The sequence below is a fragment of the Pseudophryne corroboree genome, chromosome 12, assembly GCF_028390025.1.
Source record: "Pseudophryne corroboree isolate aPseCor3 chromosome 12, aPseCor3.hap2, whole genome shotgun sequence".
Taxonomy (NCBI): domain Eukaryota; kingdom Metazoa; phylum Chordata; class Amphibia; order Anura; family Myobatrachidae; genus Pseudophryne; species Pseudophryne corroboree.
Genome location: NC_086455.1, coordinates 11846714 through 11864485, shown reverse-complemented (window position 1 = coordinate 11864485; position 17772 = coordinate 11846714). Strand labels below are relative to the sequence as shown.

Here is a 17772-nt window from a genome sequence, read left to right as displayed (position 1 = left end):
GAACACACCCCACCCAAATCTAACTCTCTCTGCACATGTTATATCTGCCTCCCCTGCAGTGCACATGGTTTTGCCCAATTGCTAACAAAAATCCTGCTGCGATCAACTTGGAATTACCCCCCTACTTCCTATACTCTGTTGTGTGGGGGTGGAGCCTTTTGCTGGCTTTGGGGTATATAATAGACCAGACTTTGTCTCTGGTGGCTATGCTTCTTCACTCTGGTAGCTGGGTCTTGAGAAAGGACCGTTCCAGGCCCGAAACGTCGACATGTACCTATGTGATGTAATGTTCGTGAATTAAACTCTATCTATGAATTTTCTAAAGAAGACTGGTGAGTGCTCTCTCTGAAATATTTGGATATATTATGGCCTACTATGGAGGAACTATGTGGAACGCCAGAGGTTTTTTTGCACCTCAGACGAATGCCTACAGGAATTTTGTGAGTGCCGCTATACAGTTAGGATTATATATATATATATATATATATATATATATATATTTATAATGTAATGGCATTTTCCCGGAGAGATGATATCGCTCATTGAACATGCGGATTTGCCACTGGCTTTGGAACCTGAATATTTGCAAATTGCGTCCAGCGGGCCGGCTTTCTGTTTTGTTTTATTATTGTTCTAACAAAATTTTAAAGATAATATTAATATTTTCTAAACATGTGCAGTGGACGTTACTGTGTTTGCCGCTGAGGATCTTTTTTAATTTTCTCTGTTTGCCATACAAAAATTGTCAGGAGTAATTAAATGTACCTGGAACTTGCACGCCACCTTCCCACAAAACGCAGACCGACTTGAGCACCATCTGACCGGCTCGGACGTTTTATTTTTCAATTTATTTGACCGGTTCTAAAGTCTGTGAGATTCTGCCAAAGTTGAACGATTCGCCAAACCGATTCAATAAACCAACTGCGATCCTTTGGCGCATATGCACCTACCTACAACGGTCTACAGGGGGCGCTGTTGCATTGGAGTCTATAGGATGCATTTGACTAATGAAGAGCAAATGTGAGGTAACCATAGCAACTATTTTAATGGATCAAGCGCAATCAGGCAATGAAAGCACAGCTCTTATTGGCTTACATTTCTAGGTTATTAATAAACAGAGTTTCATGTTAAATAGTTAGGCAATTAGCATGACAGCACGCACTCATGTTAATAAATGTGAATTTGGGAAGAAATTAACAATTTCTCCCTGTGTTTGAATACACTTGATTATGTGGAACGAGGTAGATTTCCTTTTTAATGCAACCAAAACCAACATTTTAAAACTTGCAGAGACAACAGTTCTATTCATGACGGGATCCGAAAAGGGTTAATTGGATTTGCGTTAGTGAGTGGGCGGCAAATTAGCTAATGAGCCCGCCTGCCACACCTTGGTGTCCTCTTCGCCGATCTCTTAGCGTGATACCCGCCCAGCGAATGTGAAACGGGGGGTCTGGGGGATAACGGCAGCTGACTGGGAGTCAGGGGGCTGCGAGATCAGCTGGATGTTCCCAAGTGACTGAGTGAAAACAATTATTCAATTTATTCTCTGTAAGAAAAGCAAACCCTCAGGACAGGCTGTGCTGGGATACGTAGCAGAATATCACGGGCTTGTATTGTTTGTTTGGACCCTGACCAGAATACGGACCCTGTGATGTCTATTGGCGGAGGGGGGCACAGATGGTAATCTGTCTTCCCGGGTCCCACGAGGACGCTTCAAACAACGCACTAGATTTATCAACCACAAAACCATGTTTCGGCAACACTTTTCTACATATGTTTATCTCCTTGTGCAGCAGTAAATATGAGACATGATTAATTGTCTGTGCCCCGCCAGTCTCTTGTCTGCGCTGCATAGTGATGAGCGGAGAAAATCGCCTACTTACGGGTATCGACCTAAAATCTTGTATAGTCCGGAATGACGTCATTTTTCCTATTGCAGAGTCCTGTTTTACGCTAATTATCAGATCGCACCCCGGGGCTGTTTACAGATCCCCAGGATGTTACTCAGTTACCCTTTCACAGGCCTATTGCTTATATTTTACAGAGTATTTTATATTTAGCTAAAGGTCCCGCACCAAACTGAACTTATTTTTAAAAGCACAACGGTTTAAGGGAACTCTGTTCCTGCAAATAAATATACACTGGAACAGTGCTTCTGTTTCTTCCTGTAGTTTAGACCATCTCTCTTTGAGGCAGATGTACTAAGCCTTGAAGAGAAAGTGGAGGGATAAAGGCCCTCATTCCGAGTTGATCGCTCGCTAGCTGTTTTTAGCAGCCGTGCAAACGCATAATCGCCGCCCACGGAGGAGTGTATTTTCGCTTTGCAAGTGTGCGAATGCCTGTGCAGCCGATCTCTGCAAAAACATTTTGTGCAGTTTCAGAGTAGGTCTGAACTTACTCAGCCGCTGCGATCACTTCAGTGTTTTTGGTGCCGGAATTGACGTCACACACCCGCCCTCCAAACGCCCGGACACACGTGCGTTTTCCCTACCACTCCCAGAAAACGGTCAGTTGACACCCATAAATCTTCCTGTCAATCTCCTTGCGATCAGCTGTGCGTATAGATTCTTTGTACCCGTACGACACACGTGCGCATTGCGGTGCATACGCATGCGCAGTCAGTGCCAGATTAAGGTCCACATGGGCCTGGAGCTGACAATGATGAAGGGCCTATTGTGTGCTGCTGTATGGAGGTGTGGTCTATATAGGGGGTGTGGCCTGTGTTGTGGGCATCTCCATAATTCTATTAGTGTTCATGCCGCATACCTAGCCACTGTAGTAAGTCAATTAAATAAATAATGCAGAGAATATCACAGTGACCACCATATAATACAGAGAGCATCGCAGTGACCGCTACATAATACAGAGAGCATTGCAGTGGGTGCCATATAATACAGAGCACATTATATTGACTGCTAGATAATACAAGGAGCATTACAGTAACATTCATATTATGCAGAGAGCCTCCGTGGCTGCCAAATAAAACAGAGAGCATGGTAGTGCCCTTCATATCCAAGTGACCTCCATACAATACAAAGAACATTGTAATGAGTCCCATATAAATAAAATAGAGAAGACATCACAGCCACACACCATGACCCGCGTAATCAAATTAATCAGACAGCAGGTATATCTATGGTATTATATCTATAAACAGTACTTAATGGAATTCACACTTTTTAGCATTGGGCGCTGGTAGTAGCTCTGGTTAGCCACCTCACTGGAAGAATTCCTGGGTAAACATAGGACACCAGGCACAGCCCTGCTTCCCATCTCCCTTCTCTGTTCTTTACTCCTGCCTCTGTCTTCCTGGTTTCCTTTATACTGTGTGAACCGCAGCCCGTGGTTCAGCACAGACACACTGAGTGTGCGGCTGAGCTCTATGAAGCAGTGCTAAGGCAGGAACAACTGCAGTCCACGACATTGCTGAAGAGTGATGATAATTATTAATCATCATCATCCTTTATTCATAATGACATCTCACTCCCAGCCATCCTGTCCTCTGTCACCCAGGCCACATACCGCACCCACCCCTTGCCCTTGCACCCCAGCATACATACATATATACACACAAATATATTAGAAATACAACATACTTATAAATACATAAGTCTACCCTCCAGATCCACATTTTAATTACAAAAAATCAGACTAGAATTCAGATTATGCACTGTACCTCAATCTTAATTATCTCAGGTTACAGGTGTCAGTCAGTCATTAGGAGGCAGTATAACAGAGATCCCCTGCCACTGTGTGCTGACACTGTCCCTTTGGGTGCGGTGGGGAGTGACAACACACAGGGCAGAGGAGCTGTTGAGGTACTCTATATGGCACATATCACCCACACCCCTTTTCACTTCTGTGCCTCAAGTTTCTGTACCCTTCCAATTGTGTGTGATATAGATATATATATTAAGCGATATATATATATATATATATATATATATTAAGCGATATATATATATATATTTATATATTTTAGACAGCAGGGCTGTAATAAGGGTGGTGTGGTACCAGCCATACTCACACGCCTCCACAATCCGTGCCCTGCTTCTCCATTTTCCGGCTCCCGTATTATGTCATGACGTCTCCTACAGTGCCGTTGGATTTATACTACCGATCAGAGCGTCCTGTGAGGATGCAGCTAGCTTCCCAACGAACGGGATCCCGGGGGTCAATATACCGATGAGGGAATCCCGTGTTAGGACAGAAAACCTGCGTCACTATACCGACACTGAACAGGATGCCGGCGTTAAAATACCGACAGCTGACATCCCGATAGTCCCCGATAGTCCTGAAAGCAGGACGCATTGGCATCCTGCCGTGCGGGGGGGGGGGGGGGGGGGGGGAGGTTTAGCCAGGAGAATGGGGGTTAGGGTGCAGGGATAGAAGGTTAGGGTTAGGTACCGGGGTGGAAGGGTTAGGGTTAGGCACACAGCGGAGAGGGTTAGGTTTAGGCAGCAGGGAAGGGAGGGTTAGGGTTAGGCACCACCCGGGAGGGTTAGGCATCCACAAGGGAGGGTTAGGGCAGGGAAAAGGTGAGGGTAATACCACTTTCATACCGTCTGAGGCGGGTCGCTCCCGGGAGCCTGACACGGGAGCTCCCAGTGTGCGACCCGCCTCAATAACCCTTTCACACCACAGACTGCAACCCGGCATATTGCCGGGTTGGTGACGTTGGCGGTGACACGGCGTGGGTGGTGCTGGGAGATCACATAATTTACAATCGCCGCCCATCCACACACTGTGAACGGGAAACGGGTGGCACTGACCCGGCTCCCGTTCACATCGCACAGCGAGTCGGGCTGAAATACCGGGTTGCTCAACCCGGTATATTGCCCCTGGCACCTTTCACACCGCACAAGAACACGGTTTATGCGCGCTCATGTGCCAATAACCCGTGTTCAAAGCTGCTGGTGTGAAAGGGGTATAAGGGGGCTTCCTGGGGGGTTGTCGGGGTTTTTGATGGAAGGGATGGCGCTGTCGGTATACTGAACGCCGGCATCCCCTCCATCAGCAAATCATACCGATCCCATCCTACGGATGCTCTGAGTAGCACCCTAGACACCCAATGAAGTTGCTCTTGCCCACCCTTCCCACTAGGCACAGATTTAAGGCTGACACCCAGGAAGTGAGTACTGCACAGGGTACACTGACACCCTGTTATGGGACCGACCAGGCCTGAAACTAGGATGTTTGTCACCTGGGGCAGTAATTTGACACTCCCCTCCCTTTTCTGACATAAATGTAATATCCATCTCCCTCCCTACCACACTTTATAAAGGGACAGCAGTACGCACGCCAAAAATAGAGGATTTACAGTACACACCTCCAGATGTGATGCTGGATCTTTCCCCTAGGTATACCTTACAGCCTGTGAGCCCGCTAACTCATCATCTGGTTCCCTTGTTGGATGTGTTTTCCGACCACCCAAACGGCTCCACCACGGAGCTCAAAATCAGGGCAGCAGAGGATATGGAGACATCGTGACTTTTCCGGAGACGAAGTGGAAGGAAACCTTAGTGTACAATCACAGGCTGGGGAGTGACACCGAGCCATCTCTGTCACTCAGCACCGCGGCTGTGTCTGGTGCGCAGTCAGCGGCGCCCAGGTATACCAGGCATGTATGTGACTACTCCTACCCGGGCATAGCATACCTCCCAACTGTCCCGATGTTGGCGGGACAGTCCCGTTTTTCACGGTCTGTCCCGCTGTCCCACCTGCGGGTCGCAGTATCCCGCGGGTGGGGGTCAGTTGGGAGATCCTCCCCTATCACTCACTGCATGCGCACAGCGTCTATTCCCCGACAGAAAGGTACAGGGGGCATGGCCAGCAGCTCAGTGAGCGCTGTTCATGCCTCCATACTGACGGAAACAGGGAGCGTGGTCTGCGATCGCAACACTTGCTGTGTGGCCACGCCCCCTACCAATAAGGCCAAGCCCCCATTTGCTAAATCGCACCCCCTGATTTTTGACGCGCGCATCCAGACACCACTGGGCTGGGGACATGGCCACATGCAGTAAGCTTTAGGATCTGCTGACCCCCCCTCCCCACACCCTCCCCCCCCCCATTCCTCCCTGCTAGGTACAGGCAGTAGGCCCCTCAAGTCTGCCCCCCTAGCTTCACCCCCCTAGTCGTGTCCCTAAGCTGGCACACACAAATCCATACATAGCTAGGTGCCAGACATTATACTGACCTGCTTTAACTCCTATGCCTGTCAAGCACAGACTCACAGTGCTCCACCATAGCAGGTCTGAACTCAGAGGTGGGGGTGAATGCTGGGCTTCAGGAGTCTCTAAGGAACACAGCTTCGAATAAAGGGGGCGGAGCTTCACGCGACCAAGGGGCGGGGCTTCATACTGCTCCGATACCATGGGATGTGACCTGCTGATCGGGGACTTGGGGAGTGAGGGGGTCAGTGAGTTTGACAGCCAGGATGTGATTACGATTAAGCTAGTCACTGTCAACACAGATTGCACTACAGCAGATCCTGTGGGCCTATTTTCCTGGGAAGGCCTGGAGCTGCAGCTCCACCCGCCCCATTGTTTATCCGGCCCTGTGCGCAGTAGAGACCTGATCGCAGCGAAAATCGTCAGCGTGCGATCATCTCGGAATGACCCCCAAAGTCCCAACCAACCAGCTTCCAACTGTCACTTTTTACTGATTGGCCGGTACTTTATCTCCGCCCACTTTATCTCTCTCCAAGGTTAAGTAAATCTCCCCTAATTTGTCTCGTTCTCTTGACACTCTTCTAATTTTTTTTTATTATTTTCTATCTCTCTTCTGTCTCCCTCCTGCTGTCTTATTCCCCCCCTACCTCCTCCTCCTTCTTCTCCTCCTCCTCCTCCTCTTCTTCCCTTACCCTCAAGAGTCCTATTTTATTGCCTGTTTTATTACACGGTTGATGTTTCTCATTGTCCGGCTGTCTGGATGTAGAAGCCCTACAGTAATCTAGGAAGACACATATGTATACCTGTCTCCTTTTCACAGAAAAGGGATTTCAGCTCCTTGGATTTAATCATCCAACCGCACATCCTCTTGACGCTCCCTGAACGCAGATAGGGACGGCTCAGCCTCTTTATCACAGGGGTCACATAGAATACAATGCGGCTAATGGCCTGCGTTACGCCAGGCTTCTCAGTAAGCCAGGCCTTTTCATTACAGTTATGGCCACGCCGCTAGTTTAGGAAGCAAAGCAACAAAACATTACAAAACAGATTTTTTTTCTCCTTTTCACCTGGCGCTTAGTACAGGGGCCAGGAAAAAATCTACATACACGCACTGATATTTTTTATTTTTTTTAATCCATCAGTGAAACGTAACTATGCACACACCCGTCACGCAGGAAGCCTTAGGTGGTTTTGAACCCATATTCAAGTGCTTCACTGCCTCAATTCCTGACGAAGGGATAGACCGCTGCTCCACAAATATCGGTTCATCTCAAAAAATGGCTGCTTTCCCCCTGTCTGTGTCAGGCCCGACTGACACTAGCAACGTGCCCACGAGGGTGGAAGCCTGCGGAAGTGTCGCATCTCACTCCTTATATCCTCATTTGTTTTCTTTCATGAACCCAGGATCAAATTGGGCTAATTAAATTCCACCCAACCTCACTTCTAGGCCCGAACACAGCTCATTATATTTTTTGTCGACATTATCTGAAAATATGTGGATAATGTCGACGTAACCTATGAATCACAAGGTTATTAAATTATCCGTAACATACTTTTGCCTTAAACAAATGTTGTAGTGAGCGCTGGGTAGGAAAGCACTTATACTAAAGACGCAGGCAGGCTCGGGGGAGCGTCGGTCCCCTCCCGTCGCTCCTCTAGGCTATAAAAAGCCCTCATTAAGTGTGACTAGTGCTTTTATTGAATACTTCTCAGCTTCCGTCTCTTAGCTTTCTGTAATTCCCGCCTGGTAGTTTAGTGTTTGCGGCGCGGGGCCAGCACTGTTACTCTCTGTGCCCCCTTTCCTCCCTGTAAATCAGCGCTAAGTACCACCGCCACGTACACTCCGGCTCACTCCTTTCTGCAGCCACGCACAGATACGGGGACATTTTGTGTGGGTGCTGTAGACACCCCTTTGATGGCATTTGGAAGCTGGCGAACACATTGGGCACAGATGGGTGCCTGGCTACCAGAAGAAATGGGCACGGTCACCGTGGGAAAGCACAGGACGGCCGGACCCCTTATCTCCTGGTTATCAGGAGGTCTTGCTTATTTTCCATCTGGCACTTGTGAGACTCTGACAAGGACAGAATTAGGCGGCTGTGTCTGGTCTTTTATCACCTCCTCCTAGCTACCAGACGGTCTCCCTGGCGCTGCGTGCTGGTACATGGAGGCCGGGAAACCAGGGTGCTGTAATGTCACAGTGACAGAGCTGATAATGTGCTGGCTGCTGCTTTCTAGGATAGAGGTGTGAGATAGTCTGCAGGGAGTATTGTATAGTACTGTACCGCTATACTGTACTATGGCAGAATATACATTATCATACTGTCCCGCCACATACTGCTCTGTACTGTATCATATTATACTATCCATGTGATATTACAGTGTGCCATACTGCGCTATATTACACTGTACCCTACTGTACTACACCATTATACACCATACTGCTCTGTACTGTATCATATTATACTCTGCCATGTGATATTACAGTGTGCCATACTGCGCTATATTACACTGTACCGTACTATACTACACCATTATACACCATACTGTTCTGTACTGTATCATATTATACTATGCCATGTGATATTACAGTGTACCATACTGTACTATATTACACTGTACTATACATTATACTATGCCATGTGATATTACACTGTACCATACTATAGTACATCATTATACACACCATACTGTTCTGTACTGTATCATATTATACTATGCCATGTGATATTACACTGTACCATACTATACTATACTATACTATATTACACTGTACCATACATTATACTATGCCATGTGATATTATTACACTGTACCATACTATACTACACCATTATACACCATACTGTACTGTACTGTATCATATTATACTATGCCATGTGATATTACAGTGTGCCATACTGCGCTATGTTACACTGTACCGTACTATACTACACCATTATACACCATACTGTTCTGTACTGTATCATATTATACTATGCCATGTGATATTACAGTGTACCATACTATAGTACATCATTATACACACCATACTGTTCTGTACTGTATCATATTATACTATGCCATGTGATATTACACTGTACCATACTATACTATACTATACTATACTATACTATACTATATTACACTGTACCATACATTATACTATGCCATGTGATATTATTACACTGTACCATACTATACTACACCATTATACACCATACTGTTCTGTACTGTATCATATTATACTATGCCATGTGATATTACAGTGTGCCATACTGTACTATATTACACTGTACTATACATTATACTATGCCATGTGATATTACACTGTACCATACTATAGTACATCATTATACACACCATACTGTTCTGTACTGTATCATATTATACTATGCCATGTGATATTACACTGTACCATACTATACTATATTACACTGTATCATACATTATACTATGCCATGTGATATTACACTGTACCATACTATACTACACCATTATACACAGTGCCGGTTCAAGGGCGCAGAGCGCCCCGGGCAGGAAAGGGGCGTGGCCTAATACAGGGGGCGTGGTGAGTCACGCCCCCTGTACATTGAAAGCGCCGCTTGAATGCTGAGCGGTGCGCGATGACGTCATCGCGCACCGCACAGCAAAAGGTCCTCTCCACGAAGAGAAACTAGACGCTATGCGTCTAGTTCCCTTCTTGGAGAGGACCTTTGCTGTGCGGTGCGCGATGACGTCATCGCGCACCGCTCAGCAGTTACTCTCCACGAAGGGAAACTAGACGCATAGCGTCTAGTTCCCTTCACAGGAGGCGCCGAGGACGGGGACGGCAGCGGGCAGCGGAGGCGGACGGGGGACACAGCGGGCAGCAGTGGCGGATCTTGCCACGGTGCGGCGCCCTCCGGATGGCGCCAGCGCCCTCCGGAAGGCGGCGCCCCGGGCAAAAGTCCTGCTTGCCCGTGGCAAGAACCGCCACTGATTATACACCATACTGTTCTGTACTGTATCATATTATACTATGTCATGTGATATTACAATGTGCCATACTGTACTATATTACACTGTACTATACATTATACTATGCCATGTGATATTACACTGTACCATACTATAGTACATCATTATACACACCATACTGTTCTGTACTGTATCATATTATACTATGCCATGTGATATTACACTGTACCATACTATCCTATATTACACTGTATCATACATTATACTATGCCATGTGATATTACACTGTACCATACTATACTACACCATTATACACCATACTGTTCTGTACTGTATCATATTATACTATGCCATGTGATATTACAGTGTGCCATACTATACTACCCTATTATACACCATACTGTTCTGTTCTGTACTGTATCATATTATACTATGCCATGTGATATTCCAGTGTGCCATACTGTACTATATTACACTGTACCATACATTATACCATACTTGCCTACCCTCCCGGAATGGCCGGGAGGCTCCCGAAAAACGGGTGACCCTCCCGGCCCCCCGGAAGAGCAGGCAAGTCTCCCGATATCCGCGGGTCACCCCCTGCCCGCTGCCCATTTAACGAGTAAAGTGGGCGGTCCGGGCAGGCGATGACGCGATTCTTGTTGAATCGCGTCATCGTAACCACGCCCCCTGCTGTATAATGCCGGTAATCGCGGCATTACACAGCGGGGGGCGTGGCTTAAATGATGCTGTCCAGAAGCCACGCCCCGTTCCGCCTCTGGCCCACCTCCGTTTCGCCTCTGGCCCGCCCCCATGTCACGTCACCTCACTGCCCACCCCCCCTGCTGAGCCGACGGGCTGCTCTATCCCGGAGAGAGCAGCCCAGAAGTCGGCAACTATGCATTATACTATGCCATGTGATATTACACTGTACCGTACTATACTACACCATTATACACCATACTGTTCTGAACTGTATCATATTATATTATGCCATGTGATATTACAGTGTGCCATACTGTGCTATATTACACTGTACCCTACTATACTACACCATTATACACCATACTGTTCTGTACGGTATCATATTATACTATGCCATGTGATATTACAATGTGCCATAATGTACTACATTACACAGTACTATACTATACTACACTGAATTACACACCATACTGTTCTGTACTGTATCATATTATACTATGTCATTTGATATTACAGTGAGACATAATGTACTATATTACACTGTACCATATTATACTACAATATTATACACCATACTGTTCTGTACTGTATCATATTATATACTATACCATGTGATATTACAGTGACATACTGTTCTATATTATACTGTACCAAGCTAAACTACACCATAATACACCATCCTGTAGCAGCCTATAGTATACAATAATATAACCATCGATGGTGATCCCTAATACAGCGTGCATGCATGTCGGCTGGGACGCAGAGCATTGCACAGCTGCTCTGGTGTTTTTTTTGTTATTGCAAGTTGTCCCAAAAATAGGTCTTTTCGGGCCTTTTTGATAAATAGGCACCTGTACATTATACTATACCATAACTATAGTTTATGAGAGAGGACAATCTGACTGGTCACACCTGTCCGTTACTCCTCACGCACGCAGGAACATCTTTACATGGACTGTTTCCCTTTAAGGATATTATAAGTCACAGAGGTCTCTTGCATGGTCACAAGATTGGGAGCTATCATCCTGTACATGTGGAGAATGAATCAGAAGCACGGTATCCCTCATATAATACGCAGCGCTCTCAGTAACTACCGGCGGGGATGAGACGATTATACTCACAGATAAGATAATACACATATTGTTTACATCTTATACGGCTACTCACACCCCTCTGCCGTACGGTACAAGGCAGCCCTCAGAACTCCTATTTCGGGGGTGGCTGGCTAAATCCAGCCTATGTGTTTTCCATTTACAGCTACGGATTATCCGAACGGATCCCAGTGCTGGGAAACTGCTTATCACCTTGTGCTGAGGCCCTGATCTGCGCTCCCCGCCCGTGCCCCCTTCTCATTAGGCTTAGTCAGATTAACGTATGACACTAAGCTCCCGGTGACCCGCTCGCCCCAGTCATGGGAGAGGCTTCCAGATCCACGGCCCTGCTTCCCGTCACATACATTTCTTCGTTTTGTTCGGGGGGTGACCCGAAAAAGCTGATCCCAGATTAAGCGAGTGACAGAGACGAATGTCTGCTATTAGCATATATATTGGACGTGGAGTTTAGAGTAAACATAATGTACTTATCGCTATGACTGAGTGACTTTGTCCGTGTAACTGTGTTTTACAGATTAATTAACTTTTAGATCACGTGACACCGACAGAGACTAATGATCGGACGCAGCAAATGATTCCTTGGAAGAACTGGTATAAACAGGCATGTGCTGCAGTCTTACATCATAAATTAACGTGACCAAGGGCTCCACGTGTGTAAAATAACGTGACCAAGGGCTCCACGCATGTAAACATGACCAAGCCCTCCACATGTATAAATTAACGTGACCAATGGCCCCACATGTGTAAATTAGCATGACCAAGGGCTCTACATGTGTAAATTAGCATGACCAATGTCTCTACGCGAGTTAATTAACGTGACCAAGGGCTCCACATGTGTAAATTAGCATGACCAACGGCTCCACGCATGTTATTTAACGTGACCAAGTGATCCACGTGTGTAAATTAACGTGACCAAGGGCTCCATTAACGTGACCAAGGGCTCCACATTTAACGTTACCATGTGTATAAATTAACGCGACCAAGGGCTCCATTAACGTGACCAAGGGCTCCACATGTGTAAATTATCGTGACTAAGGGCTCCATGTGTGTGAAGCAACGTGACTAAGGGCTCCACGTGTGCGGCCACATCTCAATAATCAGTTTCATTTCAATTCAGGCTGCACAAAATCATCATTTCCCATAAATTAGTTCTTTAACACTATAAAACTTTCCCTGTGCAGATCGCGACTACTTTATATAGATTTTAATCACCTGTCTCAACTATATCCGAAAAACGGGGAACACTCATTATAAAACGCTGCGTATTATTGCGTGTTGCAGTTATAACTGTACGTCTCATTCTGCATTTCATGGGTTCTTCAGTGAGGGCCTGACTTAGAGGTGGCTTGCGCACAAAGACGCACAATCAATCACATATCGATGAGTCACAAGGTTCACTACAAGACGCAGTCGGTCTTTCACACGCCAACATAATGCTCGCAACACGCCCGCGCTTGACTAGCCACCCCCTTGCTACCTCCTGTAAATGTTCACCAAACTCTCCCAGAATGGCCGGGAGGCTCCCGAAAACCCAGCCGTCCATTTACCGAGTGAAGTAGGCGGTCCGGAAGGGCGATGACGCGATTTGCAGCCGCGATTTATCAGCAACTATGATATACACTAGCTGTCAATCACTCCGTGTCCAAATTCTCGCTGCGACCGCCGACGGTAATCAAACTTGGCACGTGCGCAGTGTGGCTGATTCATGCGCAGTACAAAGAAGATCTCTCAACTCTGCAAACATCGCGACCTCTGAATCATGCCAGTCCCCATTTTTCCTGCGTAGGGCCTGAGATACTAAGGTCTTCTACAGGTTAAGGCGCTGCACACTATATATGTTCAAAGGAAACAAATCATATTTATCATATTCAGTTTTTAAGGCATCTGATCTAAACAGCTAATGGTGGTATGTGAGCAACAGACTTCCACAGAAATATGGCAGCTGGCAGTGAGCACACTCTTATTGATAACCTTTGTGATCAGAGCAGAATGCCCATTCTTGCCTTATTTAATATTCAGGAACAATCTATATACATAGGGGGAGATGTATCAAGTCTTCTAGGGAGATGAAGAGGAGAAGTTGCCAATAGAAGCCAATCAGCTTCTACCTGCCATTTCATAGACTGTGTTAGATAAATGATAGCCAGAAGCTCATTGGTTGCTTTGGGCAATTTCTCCACATTATCTCTCTTGAAGATACATCGCCCCTCTAATATTTGATGATTTAAGTGACATGGCTAATAGACTGTTGCGGCCACCGCGTGTCCATAAATGACCAATTAATGTGGAGTGCGTTGTTCTGTAGCCCTGGTGCTATCAAAGCCCCATTGTGTTTCCTGTGTAGACAATGTCCTACATCTGTCAGAACCTCCTTTCAGCTGCTATTTCCAGTGAGCTGTGGCTGCCGCTTTCTATGCCGGATTCCCCGTCCGCGGCGGGCATAAAAGGGGACGGCAGACAATACAGTCTATTTATTATGCATCAAAAGTAACTGTACACCCCTGCAGAATCACTGAGACAAAGTGTCTGAGCACCCCCCTTTGTCTCTCTTTCCCCAGGATACCATGACCTTGCGCGACGCCTGTGGACAAAACCCAGCTCGCGTGTGAAATGTCATCTTCACTGGGCAGTGTAAGGGCATGGGTGAAGCCTAAGCAGGGGTTAAAACTAAAAGGTGGCGTGTTAAGGACATCGAAGGAGTTTATTTGAAGAGCATTGCGGGGGGGGGGGGCGCGGGGGGGGGGAAATAGCGCACATACAATATCTGGAACTTTCCGTTACCTAGGAGACAGTAAGCCAGTGACTCTTCTTTTTAATGCTGCATGTTGGCCACAGTGATAATGCATTTGAACATATTGTACATAAATAGGTTCCACCCCTGGGGAAATGTATCAATATGTCCCCGATGTAGTTTAAGAGTAGAACTGATGAGGGCCCCTATAGTGGTGGGGGCCCATCTCTGTTGGCCCAATCCTTTCCGCAGGCTACAAGAAGCGTAAGCCTTACTAGGGTAAATTGACTATTTTTTTTTTTAAGTGCAATAGATTTTCCCTGAAACCGTTTGTTATATGTTTCTGTATTCTACACCTTCCCTCTGAAAGATTTGTTCACCCTTTTATGTGGCAGCCATGAATATGAATGAATGCGATTTATCAAGGCTGCAAGCATCCTGTTTTATTGGAAAAAGCCGTGTTTTGTGCATTATTAGTGAAGCCGTAGAACCTAAACAGTGCGTTCCTGACCTCTGTGGCGGCGGCGCTGCTCACATATCACTTCTCATTATACCCAGTCATTTGTCTTTTTCGTTCCCAAAGAAATTCTTTAGCCGAACAGGTTCTACGCACTGGTTTTCCTAGAACTGCAGAAGATTAAGCCGCACAATAATGCTTATTAAATAACGCGGCAGAAGTGCTATAATCCACACACGCCGTCTTTCATCATCGGGATTAATCCCGCTCTTTAACCTCCCAGTGTCTGTCTCCTCGCACTTTGTTGCCAGGGTATCAGAGGTCACAGTAGTATCGCCGTGCCCTATGTTACCGTGTGATTTTAAGGCAGCGATCTTCGCTCAGTTTTCCTCGCAGCAGTGTCTTCATTGCCGTATTTTCCTGCAATGTGCGCAGAAACACGGGGCCTCTTTCTAATTTGCGACTTTATGCAAATGCTACTATAAAGCTCTGCGGCACTCCCAGCTCTGTGCGTCTGTTTATCTGCCCCCTCTTACCTCCCAGTCACTCCCAACGGGATCCGGTCTCTAGGTCGACAAGACCTAGGTCAACACTGTCTACGTCAACCACTATTGGTCGACAGTAAGTAGGTCGACCTGGTTTCTAGATCGATAGGGACTCTAGGTAGACATGTTCTAGGTCTATATGAAAAAGGTCAACATGAGTAGTTTTTCACTGTTAAATTATTTTTTTAAAACTTTTACATACTTTGCGATCCACGTGGACTACGATTGGGAACGGTAACCTTGCACGAAGCATGGCAAGCGAAGAGAGCCATGCCAGGGGACACGGTGCACTAATTGGGGTTCCCAGTCACTGTACAGAGAAAACGACACAAAAAAAGTTAAAAAACTCACGTCGACCTTCTGTCACGTCGACCTAGATTCCCTGTCAACCTACTTACTGTCGACCAATAGTGGTCGACCTAGACACTGTCGACCTAAATGTGGTCGTCCTTGCATACCACACCCATCCCCAACTATGCCAAACTACTACAGAACCTCACGGCTCATTGAATCAGCTGATGTCACAAACAAAAATCCATTTGCTCCTCAGTTCATTTTCACAGATATATCCAGCAAGATTTTTGCTTACATCAGTTAAATGGACTGTTAAAATATTAAAGACCATATTTACATTGCTTTGCCATCATTTGCCGCTCCAGTTACAAACCACGTAAACCATGCAGGCTTGGATAAAAAGTTGAGATCGTTTGTGATAGCGCTCCCTTGGGGTCTTACCTTGGTGATGCTTATTGGTAAGAGTTGGGAAGCTTTGAAGTCGGTGACTACGTCAAATCTGAAATAGAGATGAGAAAAGTGATGAGACTGGCTAAGTGACTTTCCGTGTTACTATAGTATATTATATAACGCTATCTGGATATTTTATCAGCACAGAGCAAGTAATGCCTCTTTGCAAAGTTAATATATACGGTACATAAGAGTTTGTGCATTAGTGAGCTTTACAATATACACGGAATAAGTTTTGTATTCGCTCTTTCCGGGAATCGAACCCGGGACCATGAGCACGGCACGCGGTAGAGTTTACCGCTAGGCCACAGAACCTAGCTTGGGAAAAGCGACACATTTGATCCATTTGACAACATTTATGCTCTGCAAGCTGCAGTGTGGAGCGTTCGTAAACAGGGACATTGCCAGTGATGTCACAGCAAGTATAACTGACACGCTGTGCTTTATTATTTCAGCTTTTTATGTATAAACTCTGCTTTGGATTGTGTTTTCTGCAAGCCTCCATATCGTGAACAAGTCAAGAACGGAATTATTTAACACTGAATCCATCAGGACTGTCAACATAGCAAATTATCTTGATAACTGCGTGAAAGGATATTGCCGCCTCTCTATTACCGAATTCCTTTTAATCAAAGATTTTCTGAAATCTGGAACCTTTCCATAGAAATGAAAGCTAATGGTACTCTGTATTTAGCGAGCAAAAGTAATCCTATTTCCCAGTGATGGATTCCTTTTCATATGAGCCGAGAGTTTATAGGCGCTAAAGAGACAACGTTACAACTTTAATGAGCCCGTTTTATGAACTTCCAACATGAGCAGAAAAATTAAAATAGTGCATAGTACATATTTATATAGGTCTTCTATCTTTTTTTAACATAATCCTGTCCCATCACAGCGCTGCTTGCAGAATACAACCTGACAGCGTGCCAACGTTACCACTCTCAGCCGCTGCAAGGCGCCATGAGTACTCTGTGTAATAACTATAGGATCCTCCCTTCTTCCTCCGTGTATACTACTTATTGTACAACAGAACCGTAACTGGTCTAACAGGAAATTATTTATTTTTCTAAGTATTTATTTCCCTTTATTTTTTTTTTATTTTACACCTAGGCAGCCACTTTGTGGTCTAATCTGTAACACTGGAGTACTGTCACATTGGAGTGTTGTTGCATTGATACATGTGGTTAAGACACATGGGGGGGATTCAGTTGTTTGAAAAGTCGGTTGGGTGTCTGTTTTTTTCCTGTCTATTAGATAGGAAAAAACAGACACCCAACTGACTTTTCAAACAATTGAATACCCCCCACGGGATTAACCTTGGACTGGTATATGATAGAACTATTGATTTGAAACATAAGATTACCCTTAA

The 17772-nt window shown here is 45.7% G+C and overlaps 1 protein-coding gene across 4 annotated transcripts in view; it reads right to left on the bottom strand.

The window, feature by feature from the left end:
• Positions 1-17772, bottom strand: part of SEMA6C (semaphorin 6C) — a 169862-nt gene that overhangs the window by 96781 nt on the left and 55309 nt on the right. For 3 of the 4 annotated variants that reach the window (XM_063946990.1, XM_063946987.1, XM_063946989.1), the window contains exon 2: positions 16395-16452. The gene's annotated coding sequence lies outside the window, so the exon portion shown is untranslated. Of the gene's footprint in view, positions 1-15861; positions 15954-16394; positions 16453-17772 lie in introns of those variants that run through there. The other variant, XM_063946988.1, reaches the window with a different exon arrangement.